Here is a 14465-nt window from a genome sequence, read left to right as displayed (position 1 = left end):
TATGGAAAAACCAATACAATATTGTAAAGTAAAACAAACAAACAAAACATATAAACTATGCTGGGTGAAAAACACCAGTCTGCACAAGTTACATACTATATTATTCCAAATATATTGTATTTTGAAATGTCAATACTACAGAAATGAAGAATAGATAAGTGGTTGCTAGAAACTGTTGGGCAGGAGAACAGTGAGTGTAGCCATAAAAGCGCAATCTCTGTGGTGATGATGAAGAAGGAATTCACAGGGCCTGGACTCCATCTCAGGCCTGTCTGTGCTGATCGTGCTCGGCCACCTCTCCAGTGGACTCTGAACTCTCTGCTTAGTGCCTGTGGGAACGACAATGGAAGGATAAGACCCCCTCTGGACAGGGGAACCTTGAAGATCATATCCAGGTTACTCATCACCTAAGAGAAAACAGACACTAATCACCCCTGCCTCTGGACACTATCTATCAGAATGTAAGCACAGGCTTATCGGTTATTAACTGTTTGGAATGTAACTGCGGGCTTATTGATTATTGACTGAACACAGAACACGTGAATGATGGGGTTATTGAAGTTGTATTTACCCTTCCTTTGTTTATGTAAGTCTCAAGGGAATTGGGGTGGTGGGTTTGGACACGTACACATCGTACACATGGGGTATAAAAGATTTTCACAAATGCTGGTCGGGGTCCTTGGCTAAGAGGAGACTCTGCCTTGGGCCCGCCGGTGTAATAAACTGCACTCCACTATCTGCATTGTCCTTCTGAGTGAGTTTGTTTCCCGGAAAGCGTGGCTATAACAATGAAACCGTTGTGCATCTTGACTGTACCAATATCAACACCCTGGTTGTGATATTTGGCTTTGTTTTACAAGATATTTCCACTTAGGCAACTTACATAAAGACTGAGATATCTTTATATTATTTGTTACCACTGTATGCAAATCTAGAATTCTCTCAAAATCAAAATGAACATTAAAAGAAAAAAAAAAAGACACAAACTGAAGTCAAAAGCAGGATAAATTTTTTCACAATGTATCAGCTCCACTTTTAACAATAAAGGAAAAGGATAAGGGAAATATGCCTAAATGTTTGAAATGTTTCACTTTCTAGGTTTATGGGAGTATGTTTCCTTTCCATCCTTCTTTAAAACTGAATGTACTTTCTAAATTTTCTTAAATGAGACAGGGTCATCACTACAGGAAACAAGAGTAATGACAATGTACTGAGCATCTAATTTGTGCCATGGTCTCTTTTAAGTACTATATAAGCAGTATCAGGATTAAACAGATTCATATCTCTCTAGGGCGAAGAACACACTTGAGTACATAATAAGCACCATCCAAAAATAAAACAATAATTTGTCAACTACAAGTTGGCACTTGCCTGTCAACTTAAATTCACACTTGCCAAGAGCACTGCCAGCAACTGAACAAGGGCCTTTGCCATCTGCCTCTGTGGAGATTGAACTCTGCTCTGCTGCAGTTGTTGACCTTCAACACACCCTGAGGGAGTTCAGGGTGGACTGAGACACTATTTGCTCCAGGGAATCTGGTGGAACAAGTCTTTAGATAGTTAGATATTTCCAGGAACTAATTTCATATTCCCAATCCTTGCATCTCTTCCTGTCTAGAAAAGCTCTAAATACTTTCATGATGACATCACCTCCTCATGACTAGCAGAAAATCCTTTGTAAAGTAAGTGCTTGATTGCACTGAACTCCCCCTTCACCAAAATCTTATATATTGACCTTCCCCCAGTGCCTCTTTGGAGAAATCTCTAAGAGCTGTCTGAGGTGCTGTCTCCTGGGCTGCATTTTGCCACAAATAAAAAACAAAAAAAACCTCACAGCTCTCAAATTGTGCATCTTTTTTAGTCAACAAAATCATACCATTTAAGGGTATCATTTTATAACTGAGAAAGTTGACATAAAAGGTGAAGTAACCTTCCTAAACTTACACTAGTAGTATACTAGGATCAGGATTCTAATCCAGACTGTGATTTCTGTCTGCAATCTTTACCACTGCAAATAATATTGCTCTACGCTATAACTCTCTACTTCCCTCCTGGCAGTTGTACATTTGATCCCATGGCTTTTTTGTTTGTCTTAACATAATTTATTCTCTTGCTTGGAGGAATGAGATTAAAGACACTGACATTTTCCTCACTACCATATGCACATATGTTGGGTTTAAGAGTCAAGAAAACCTTAACATGCTGAAATTAGCAACAAATCAACTTCCCCTCCTCCCTAGTCAAGCCGCTGCCTTCTCTGTAGTAACGTGACAATGGGGAGACTAGTGAAGTGACCTGCAGCTTCATCTTGATACAAGTATCCATGCCTTTGGAATTTTATCATGTTTCCCAGTTTACAAAATTTGGTAACTCTAGCAATTTACCTTTTCATCCAAATTAATCAGCAGCCATCCATTATTCTTTAAAGACTCTAAATAGTTACTGCTTAAATGATATTAGCCTAAGATTCTTTTATTTACTAGGTTTAATTACTGTAGACAGATGAGGATACACTCCTATTAGAACAAAGTCAATTAGAACCTATTTTACAACTTAAAATAAATTAATACTTAGTATACTGAATTTGGGGCTTCTCTGGTAGCTTAGCTGGTAAGAATCCACCTGCAATGCAGGGGACCCTGGTTCATTTCCTGGGTCAGGAAGATCCCCTGGAGAATGGATAGGCTACCCGTCCCAGTGTTCTTGGGTTTCCTTGGTGGCTCAGTCAGTAAAGAATACACCTGTGATGCAGGAGATCTGGGTTCGATCCCTGGGTTGGGAAGATCTCCCAGAGGAGGGCATGGCAACCCACTCCTGTATTCTTGCCTAGAGAATCCCTGTAGACAGAGGAGCCTGGTGGGCTACAGTCCATGGGTCACAAAGAGTCAGACATGACTGAGTGACTAGGCGCAGCACATAATAAATTTGATTCCACTTCACAGCAACAGCGCACAATGGTTCTAAGTTTTCTATATCCTCTTTATATATATGTAAAATAGTAGCCGTCCTAATGAGCCTGACATACTGCAGTCCCTGGAGTTGCAAAGACTCGCCCATGACTGAGTGACTGAACTGACTGATCCTATTGAGTATGAGGTGGTATCTCATAGTGCTTTTGATTTGTATTTCCCTCATGATTAGTGATGGTAAGCATGTTTTCCTGTGCTTATTGGCCAGTTGTTTGTAGTCTTCTTTGGAGGAATGTCTATTCAAGTCCTTTGCCCACTTCTGAAATGGGCTGTTTGTTTTATCGTACTTCCATAATGAGTAAATGATAATGAGCATCTTTTCAGATGATGGCTTGCCATGTATACAACATCTTTGAAGAACTATTTGAAATTTTGATCATTTTTAATTTGATCTTTTTGTTATTTCTGAGGTTTGGAGGTTCTTTATGTATTCTGAATATTGGTTTTTATCAGGTAAGTGATTTTCAAATATCTTCTCCAAGAGTTGGCTCATTTTATCATTTTCTTAAGAGAATATTTTAAAGAGCAGAAGTTCTACACTTCTACAATAAATTTTATTGTATGTGACTAATGTCATAAATAAAGGAAAAGGGTTTGGAAAGTAAGTTGATTTAAAGAATATATTACAGGGCAGCAGTGGAGAAATAGACAGAGGGAAGAGATTATGGATGTGGGGAGAGGGGAGGAGAGGCTGAGATGTATGGAGAGAGTAACATGGAAACTTACATTATCATATGTAAAATAGACAGTCAATGGGTGGTTTGCTATATGGCTCAGGAAACTCAAAAACAAAACAAAACAAAACAAAAAAGAATATAAAGAAATAAAATATTATTAAAATTAAAAAAAATTTCTTGGCTTTTGTCCTATTCTGAATTCTCCCGTGTCCATATTAAAATACTTTACCTTCTACCTTATTCCTGATGCCAGCTTACACAGGCATCATCTCACCCATGCTCTGCTCCTTCTCAAGGACTGAATTTCTCTCTCATTGTTCTTAACTCAACCTGGAAAGATTCTTCATTAATCTCCTTCAATGGCCATGTATCTGAAATGAAATTACCATGTTGTTGGCTCCCTTCCTGTCTATCCACATGTCCACCTTCCCTCTTAAAAGCTCACTGATTCCTGGACCTTTCTGATGCTGACTCCAGACCGAGACACACTTCGGAGCCTTCCTTTCTTCTCCTTCCCTCTTCTCTTTCTTCTTTCCCCGTCTCCTTCCTTTTTCTTTCTTTCATCCCTCCTTCCTTCTGCCTTCCCTTTCTTCAATAATGATCTGAGTATCTATTGTGGGCAAGAAATTGTGGTAAGAACAAATAATACCAGAACAAAGCATATGTATTCCTTGCCTTCAATAGAGAGAGATGGAAAGGGAAAATAAAAAAACAACAACTGAGTTGAGGGGAATTACACTTTTGGTAAGCTGTACATAGTAAGGGCCCATCGTTTAACCCAGGGTGGGCAGGGAAAAGTGTTCTGGAGGTAACGACCAAATTTCTTTTTTTTTACCTATACCAAGAATTAAACTTATTGACATTGTTTTCATCATTATACAACATTGACTGTGTCCTCAAGGGTCCTCCTCACCCCAGGGACTGATCACTTTATCATGTTCTAGTCCATCATCTATACTAGCCCAACCCGCCCTAGAGCTTTCTCAAGTCTGAGCTACCTACAAGTTCCCCTATCTGACAAGGAGGACATTCCTAGCCAACATTTATTAGCACTTGACTTTATTCAACACAGAGTTCCCAAAATAGGAGCCCTAAATTAATTCCAACGTTTTTACTGACTTATACTGCAACCTTAATTCAGTGTAAAAAATAGCTAGAGGTAAAAGAACACATTTAATTAAATATTGTATGCAGCTGATGAATGTATACAAAAGCATTACCCAAGGGGTATAGATTTTTATAATGAGTTTCTTTCTGTGACTTTCTTTGACTTCCAACCCTGTTTGAACTTCTGCTTAAAAGGCCAGATTGCTCGTCCCTCTACTTTCAATTTCACAATAGGCTTTCCTGGAAGAGCTGAGTTGGTCCCGCTTGCTGTTAGCACAGCAGGTCCATCCTCAAGATGCTTCAAATCTCACAGTTATCCTGAACTGCTGGAACAATTCTTGACTACCTTAATGAGACTCAGCACCCCAGCCCTGATGTCAGAATGAAGCTTTTCCTAAAGAGCTCAAGCACCGTCTCCTGAAGATCTTATTCTTTGCCATATTCTCAGTAAAAAGATAAACATTTCCCATAACCCAATGACCTTGAATTTACTAAAGAAGTTAACTAAAACTCAGTAAACATGCCTATGTTTTCACTGACAACCAAAGACAAATCACAGATCGCATGAAACATAGTTTCATGATGCCATTTATTCTTTTGAGACAGTTTCTCCTCACCTCTATCTCCATAAATCCATTTTAATGAATTGCTCTGTGACTGTACATATAAAAAACTTCTTCATATGCAAGCTATTGTCCAAAAATTCAACTTCCCAGGTGGCTCAATTGGTAAGGAACCTGCCGGCAAGACAGGAGACCCAGGTTCGATCCCTGGGTCGGGAAGATCCTCTGGAGAAGAAAATGACAACACACTCCAGTATTGCTGCTTGGAGAATCCCATGGACAGAGGAGCCTGGCAGGCTGCAATCCCTGGTGTCACAAACAGTCAGACATGACTGAGCAAATAACACACACAATAATTTAGTGCAACAAAAATGCACTGGTTTGAGAGAGGACAGTGTATTCTGTTGGAGGCTATGGCCTGGTAGTGTCACCTTTAGTAAAATTATCATTCAGGGTGATCATGTGGAAGGTAGAGGAGTATTGTCCCCAGGTGGGAATAGTAAGGCATAAAGTCTTAGTCACTCAGTCATGTCTGACTCTTTGTGACCCCATGGGCTGTAGCCTGCCAGGCTCCTCTGTCCATGGGGATTCTCCAGGGAAGAATACTGAAGTGGGTTGCCACTCCCTTCTCCAGAGGATCTTTCTGACCTAAGGATCAAACGTATGTCTCCCACATTGGCAGGGAAATTTTTTTCAGTTTAAGCCACCAGGGAAGTGAACTTTCAGTTCAGTTCAGTCACTCAGTCGTGTCTGACTCCTTGCGACTCCAGGAATCACAGCACACCAGGCCTCCCTGTCCATCACCAACTCCCGGAGTTTACTCAAATTCATGTCCATCGAGTTGGTGATGCCATCCAGGCATCTCACCCTCTGTCGTCCCCTTTTCCTCCTGCCCCCAGTACCTCCCAGCATTAGGGTCTTTTCCAATGAGTCAGTTCTTCCCATCAGGTGACCAAAGTATTGGAGTTTCAGAGTGAACTTTAGGTAGGGTTATAATATAAAATCATGGTTTAATCAACATAAATTCCTATTTTACTTATCCCAATTTACATAACCATCCAAAGAATTTTTTTAAAAATTCATTTGTGGTAACTCCTTTTTTAAAAGAAAAAAAAAAAAAATTACCTCATTGAAATAATAGCTAGAACGTTTTTGTTTTTTCAAAGTTTTTCTGCTGATATTCTTACTTGCTCTTATTAGCATCTGTAAAGTCCATTAAAATCAAGTGAAATGCCAAGCTGGATGAAGGACAAGCTAGAATCAAGATTGCTTGGAGAAATATCAATAACCTCAGATATGCAGATGACATCACCTTATGGCAGAAAGCAAAGAGGAACTGAGGAGCCTCTTGATGAAAGTGAAAGAGGAGAGTGAAAATACTGGCTTAAAACTCAGCATTCAAAAAATTAAGATCATGGCATCAGGTCCCATCACTTCATGGCAAACAGATGGGGAAACAGTGGAAACATTGAGCGACTTTATTCTCTTGTGCTGACAGATGGCGACTGCAGCCATGAAATTAAGACACCTACTCTTGGAAGGAAAGTTGTGACCTACCTAGACAGCATATTAAAAAGCAGAGACATTACTTTTCTGACAAAGGTCTGTCTACTCAAAGCTATGGTGTTTCCAGTAGTCATGTATGGATGTGAGATTTGGACTATAAAGAAAGCTGAGCACTGAAGAATTGATGTTTTTGAACTGTGGTGTTGGAGAAGACTCTTCAGAGTCCCTTGGAATACAAGGAGATCAAACCAGACCATCCTAAAGGAGATCAGTCCTGAATATTCATTGGAAGGACTGATGCTGAAGCTGAAATTCCAATACTTTGGCCACCTAATGCGAAGAACTGATTCTTTGGAAAAGACCCTGATGCTGGGAAAGATTGAAGGCAGAAGGAAAGGTGACAACAGAGGATGAGAATGATTAGATAGCATCATCGACTCGATGGACATGAGTCTGAGCAAGCTCCAAGAGTTGGTGAAGGACAGGAAGCCTGGCGTGCTGCAGTCCATGGGGTTGCAAGGAGTCAGATATGACTGAGCAACTGAACTGAACTGAAAGCCGATTGACAAGGCCTCAGTAAAGCTTCCTAACCCAGTTTTTCTCATTCAGAAAATGTCCTAAGTTAATTTGACTTTTATAGGTATGAACAAACCAGCTGTTTACAATGAGAGCACTCTAGCATAGTCTAAAAATTCAGCTGTTACTTTTTCTCATACCTGACAGATCACTCAGGCAATCCAGAGTCCAAAACTAAGCTGTGTGATGGGGATTATAGGAATTGAAAAAAAATGTTTATTATTAATATTAGGATTTCACATTTTTATTTAGGTATTTACATATCTAGTCTTGTATTCAAAAAGTTACCTTTTGTCAAAGTTGATTATTTCTCAAGACTTATAAGTCATATTAATTTTAAAGTTTGAGATAATGTTGAATTTGATAGTTATCATTACTTTTGATCATTTCACCTTAATTTTTTTCAAATATATTCACTGTTTCAGCTCTGGAAGTTCATATTATCATAACTCCAATTATTAATTGCATATACTTTGTTCTGGATGCAGCCTCATTAAGTTTAAAATTGAAAACTTCAGAGATGAACAGAGTATTTACTTGTCATGAAGATCCTTGGATTGCTATCTTAAACTCATTTATATTAAACAAACCTAATATTTCCTCAATTTTCTCGGTAGCTCAGTGGTAAAGAACCTTCCTGCCAATGCAGGAGACAAGGGTTCAATCTCTAGATAGGGAAAATCTCCTGGAGAAGGAAATGGCAACTCACTCCAGTATTCTTGCCTGGGAAATCCCATGGACAGAGGAACCTGGAGGGCTACAGTTCATGGGGTCACAAAAGAGCCAGCCACAATTTAGCAAATAAATAACAACAAAAAATATTTCCTCCTTGTGTTGTATATATATATATATATATATATATATATGGGGAAGGAAGGAAGAAGAAGCGGGTGGGGGGGGTGGGGGGGATGGTGGCGGTTAGAGACACTTCCTCTCAGGAAAACTGCTTAGAAAAAGGCTCTTCAGGTGGACTGTTTGCCATCAATTTTTTAAAAATGTGAACTATGCTTTCAAATTTTCTAAGGGTTGTCATGTGGAAGATGCGATTTGGCTAACTGACCCAGAGAGTAGGACCAGGGCCAATAAGAGAATGTGATAGAGAGTTATTTTAACTCAAGATAAAGTAGAAATGCCTAGGGTCAAAGTGCCCCAAATATGGAAGAGACTGCAGCAGATACTAGAAATCATATTATAGAGTACTTCCTATGTACTGAGCACATACTAAGCACTTTTACTGTAAGTCAGTATTTGAGGTACTGCAATGAATTGAAAAATGGGCCCCTCAAAGACGAGTCCATATCCTAGTACCTAGAACCTGTGAAAGGCTCCTTATTGGGAACATCCAGAGATAGGCTTTTTCAGTTAAGGATCTTGAGATGAAGAGATGAGGTTGGGCTCTAAAATCAATAACACGTGTCCTTTTAAGTGACACAGAGTGAAGATGTTTCCACGGAAATGGAGGATGAGATTGGAGAGATGTGACTGCAAGCCAAGGAAGCCCGGGGAAACTAACAGACACTAGAGCTGGAAGAGACAAGGAAGGCATCTCCCTTAGAGCTTCTGGAGGGAGGGCAGTCCTGCTGCAGCTTTGACTACAGACTGCTTGCCTGTGTAAGTGTGAGTGATCACATGTCTGCTATTTTAAGAAAACTAAAGCTGGTTCCAAAGCATGCATTAGCCTAATTTTACAGCTAATGCACAGAGGACCACAGAAGTTAGGAACTTGTTGAAGGTCATACAGCTACAGAGGCAGAACCATGAGTAGGAGAGAAGCAGTCTGGCATAGAACTCACATGCCTGAACTCAGAGCTACATTCTTCTCCTGGTAGTGAGTTCCCTCTCTCTGATTTCCAGTTGGAGATTGGAAAACTGCTTGATGCGGCTCAATTATTAAGTAAGCATAAATGACTAGATTCAGACTTCCTAATACCAGTATGTTGTATCAGAGCTTAGCAATCACACTCTGATCCTGAGGTTCCACTTTAATAGCCAATGGTTCAGTTGATTTTCAGCGTTGCCCAAGAATCAATATTTTAAAAAAAGACTTCTTTCCAGTGAATTCTCCTACAATATTCATGTTCGGGAATGATAGAACTAGATACATTTTGCAGATTTTTGTAGCTATGAGGATGCATGTTCCATCCCTCTCCTAACCCTCAAGTCATTTTCTGTCTCCTTTCCCCAAAGTGGGACACTACAGGAGGTTGGGGCTCTTTCATTTTTCTTGTATCATCCATGTGGCCTAGGATTCCAGAGCTGTTCTCTGTCCTTGTTTCTTTATGAGTGACTATAATGGTCTAAAACATACACTGAATAAGTACACTGTTTTACTACTTTGGTGTTTTGCAATGTAATAAAAGAAGATGAAATCTGGCCTGACCTAATAGCAAGGTTAGAGAAAAGGTGCTTGCTTCATAGGCCCACTGATAAGAAGCCTAACAGTCACGAATGGAAATTCACTGTAAACAAGAGTCTGAAAAGAGACAAACCAAGGTACTAGGGCTTAACAGCTTTGGAGTTTTGAGAGCTTTCCAGGATACATCAAAGATTAAAGTTTTTGTAGAAACATTCCTTTCATATATGTGTAGACTGCAGTTGAATTGGGCTCCTAGAACATAACAGTTGAACATTTTAATCGGCAGGATTATTATCCTAAAAGTAAGGGAGTAACAGGGTTACTCTGTTCTGGAGAAAGCAATGGCACCCCACTCCAGTACTCTTGCCTGGAAAACCCCATGGACGGAGGAGCCTGGTGGGCTGCAGTCCATGGGGTCGCTAAGGGTCGAACACAACCAAGTGACTTCACTTTCACTTTTCACTTTCATGCATTGGAGAAGGAAATGGCAACCCACTCCAGTGTTCTTGCCTGGAGAATCCCAGGGATGGGGGAGCCTGGTGGGCTGCCGTCTATGGGGTTGCACAGAATCCAACACGGAATGCTACTGACTTAGCAGCAGTAGCAACAGGGGGAAATATTGGGGTATTTCTAAAGGAAACAGGAAGGGCCCAATTGAAAGGGGCAAGCTGTGTTTAGTCTTCCTAACCACTATTTTAGATCATCACTTCAGAGACCACACTGAACTTGACCAAGGTTGCACAGTTAATATCCTATGGAGCTGGAACTTTGAATCTCTTTCAAAGACTATGCTGTTTCTATTGCATCAATGTTTCAGTGACTGAGCAAGCTTTGGAATCTCCTGGAGGGCTTGGTAAACCATGGATTTCTGGACCCCATCCCAAGAGTTTCTGACTCAGAAGGTTGGGCAGACCTTGCATGTAGAGCAAGTTCTCAGCTGATGCAGATGCTGCTGGACCAGGAACCACCCTTTAAGAACAGCCGTGTAATCACACCATTTGGGAGGATCAGAAAATTGTAGCCAGATATTCCTCTAGTGAAAAGAGTTCCCCAGATAATTTAGACCAGAATTTACAAACTGATAGCATCGGGCATGTTTGTTTACCCTCATTTCAAACTTATTTACTTAGTGGTCGATATTGTAAATTCAGAGATTTTTGGATAATAATTTTTCTCTGAAAAAGATCATAAGATCTGGCATGGCAAAAATCAATTTAAGCTTGGTATTAGCTTCCTCTTTGAGGACAAATGTGAACCTTTCTACCATTTCACATATTTATTTTACCTGCTTTGATCTATCCTTAAATATGATAGGTGGAATTTATTGGGTTATTAAATTCAGTTATTAAGTAAATACTTTTATTTGCCTGTGTTGTAAATGCTTTACCTGTGTTAACTGTCTAACTCTATAACCCTCTATGAGGAGAGTTTTACTCAGAGTAAACCAAGGCTGTGGGAAAAAATAAACTAAAATGGGGTGAGACACTATAGCAATTTATTCCCACAGCTCATGTGTATATACATGTAAGCCTTATAGGCTATATTATCTTGCAAATGATAGCAAACATACTAGCAGGGTACTGTTGGTGAGCATTCTACATCTATTAATTCACTTAACCTTTACAACACTGCTATGAATCAGTATAATTATTTCCATTTTACTGAAATGGAAACTAAGGCAGAAAAGTTAAGCATCTTGGCTAAGTTCACATAGGTAGTATTAGCAGAACAAACAAGTACTTGAATCCAAGCCATCTGACTCCAGAGTCCATACTCTTCACTTTTAATTTCGATGGTAGGCATTCATGTCTGACTCTGACCTAGACCAATTCCTCCTTTTTGCAAACAAAAAAAATGAGTATCTGAGAGGTCAAATGCCTTCATTAGAATTGTGGGATGAGTTACCAATAGATCATGTTCCTACTCAGGAATACCAACAAGTACTCCAACAATGACCCCCAGTGGGAATTTTGGCTATTATTGAAACATAAATGGCAAAGAGGTTAAATAAATGTTAATGAGATTCTACTCATTGTTTTTAACCTAAAGGTGGTCTCAAATGGCATGCCAGTTGTTCTCAGCCCTGACTACACGTTGAAAAGTCTCACTTTGGGATTTTAAAAAACATGATGCTTCAAGCCCCACCCTAGGACAATTAAATTACTAAAATCAGATTCCTTGAGGGATGGTGTCTAACATATATATGTATATATATACACACATATACACACACACATATGTTTTAATTTTAGGATTCCAGGTGATTCTAATGTGTAGCAAGGATTGAGAAGAATTGAAAAATGTGGAATTACATTATCAGGATATGCAGAGTGGATGCAATAACTGGTAATTACACATTGATATTATCTTTTTCTGAAGGTTGTATTGGTTCCTGTAAAGATATCTAGTTCCATGTTCAATACCAACTGCATCCCTATAACCAAATGCAGTAATTGCTTGTTACTGATGTGTGTCCATGAATAATTGAATACTTACTTTGCTCCTGCTCCCAATTAACTTCTGTGACTGAAGAGACCTGGGTGCCTCCTGTAAGAAATAAACAGATTTAATCTGCTAGCTGTTTTTGGTTAATTCCCATGTTTATTACTCTTGCCCCTTGCTCCACCTAATCTGATGCTCTTTCTGCTGCTTACATGTGACTGATTTGTTCAGTGATACTGCAGGAAGTGTCATTTGAAGAACTCTTGAGTCCTCAGACCACCTCTGTTCCTCATGACAATTGTATGCTGGGTCATTGTCAGTTCAAAAGTGAAAAAAAAATTAGGAAGTTTTGCACACACAAATTCAACTAGACAAGTCATTTCAAGTTCTATTTCGAGTCATATCCAGTCTTACTGAGGTAACATAATGAGAGTTATCCAAGCAATGCTTTGTCAGCAAAACAACATTAATTTGAATGAGCATTTGTAGAGTACTTTCTTCCTCTTCTGCAAAATTTTCCACACTTTATTACAGTTATCTTTTTGAGGACTGCCTTTTCTGTAAGAATTTAGGCTCTGTAAGGACAGGAACCATGTCTGTCTTCTTATTTTCATGCCCCCAAGTCCTGGCCTATTGTAGGCACTAAATAAACATTTTCTGAACTTATATCTGAATGAATATTTCAGCTAGGCATTGAAGACAGAATTAAAAACAAGACATGATTTCTGTCATTGAGAAGCTTATAAGATTAGGAGAGAAACACAAACATTTAAGAATTATAGTCTGACATGGTCCAGTTCAGTTCAGTCACTCAGTCGTGTCTGATTCTTTGCGACCCCATGGACTGCGGTTGCCAGGCTTTCCTCTCCATGACATGCTTAGGGCTTTAATAAAGGTATGTATAAAGAAGGAAGGGGCTTCCCATGTGGTACAGTGGTAAAGAATCCACCTGTCAATATAGGAGACGCAGGAGACTTGGGTTCGATCCCCAGGTTGGGAAGATCCCCTGGAGTAAGAAATGGTAACTCACTCTAGTATCCTTGCCTGGAAAGTCCCATGGACAGAGGAGTCTGGCAGACTACAGTCTGTGGGGTTGCAGACAGTCGGACACAGCTGAGTGACTGAGCAGGCACGCACACATGAAGAAGGGGAGGGCTGTTGCATGATAACAATCTACACAGCAAATCTGTCCTTGGAGCAGGAGCAACCATAAAAGTTAAAATTTCTTGGATGTACTTTATGTTATACATTTTAACCCAGGACAAAGTAAATACATAATTCTCAAGCCAAACTAGACTTTAAAAATTTATCCTTAAAGTCAGAAAAAACAAACAAACAAACAAACAAATGATCTTAAGTATGGGTTAATTTAATGGAATAGCAACATAGAGGAACTATTGAAAAATTATTTTGAAAGCCCAGGCATTTGAATGTACATACTTAGTTCAATATACCAGCAATAGTCTTGTGTTGGTTTACCTTTTTCGCCCTCTGTGATATCTTATTGCAGAGTCAGTCCCCAGTTTTCTCACGCTTCCCTGTGTCAATGCCCTTGGATGCATGCTTTGACAAAAGCAGCCGTGTCCAACTCTTTGAGACTTCATGGACTGTAATCTGCCAGGTTCCTCTATCCACAGGATTTCCCAGGCAGAAATACTGAAGTGGGTTGCCATTTTCTTCTCCAGGGGATCTTTCACACGCACGGATCGAAATTACATCTCTTGCACTGCAGGCGGATTCCTTCCCCCTGAGCCACCAGTAAAGATACGGTGCTAGGGCTGCAGAAGCAGACGATCACTAGCTGGGTGGTTTAAACAACAAATGCTTCTTATACCACAGTTATGAGAGTTAGGAGTCTGAGATCAAGATGTCAGCTAGTCCATGCTTTCATTGAAGGTTCTAGGAAAGGATCTTTTCCTGGCCTTTCTTTTAGCTTCTGAGAATTTCTTGGCTTATGGCAGCATAATTCTAATTTTTATATGGTGTTCTCTGTGTATGTGTATCTGTCTCTAAATTTCCCCCTTTCATAAGGCATACTGAATTAGGTCATGCTTATAAGGTCATATTGCAAATACCATATGATATCACTTATAAGTGAAATCTAAAATATGACCTGCGTGCATACATGCTAAGTCACTTCAGTCGTGTCTCTTTGTGACCCTATGGACTGTAGTGCATGGGATTCTCCAAGCAAGAACAATGGAGTGGGTTGCCATTTCCTACTCCAGGGAATCTTCCCCACCCAAGGGTCGAACCTGTGTCTCTTATA

The sequence above is a fragment of the Muntiacus reevesi genome, chromosome 5, assembly GCF_963930625.1.
Source record: "Muntiacus reevesi chromosome 5, mMunRee1.1, whole genome shotgun sequence".
Lineage (NCBI taxonomy): Eukaryota > Metazoa > Chordata > Mammalia > Artiodactyla > Cervidae > Muntiacus > Muntiacus reevesi.
This window is presented reverse-complemented; position numbering follows the sequence as displayed.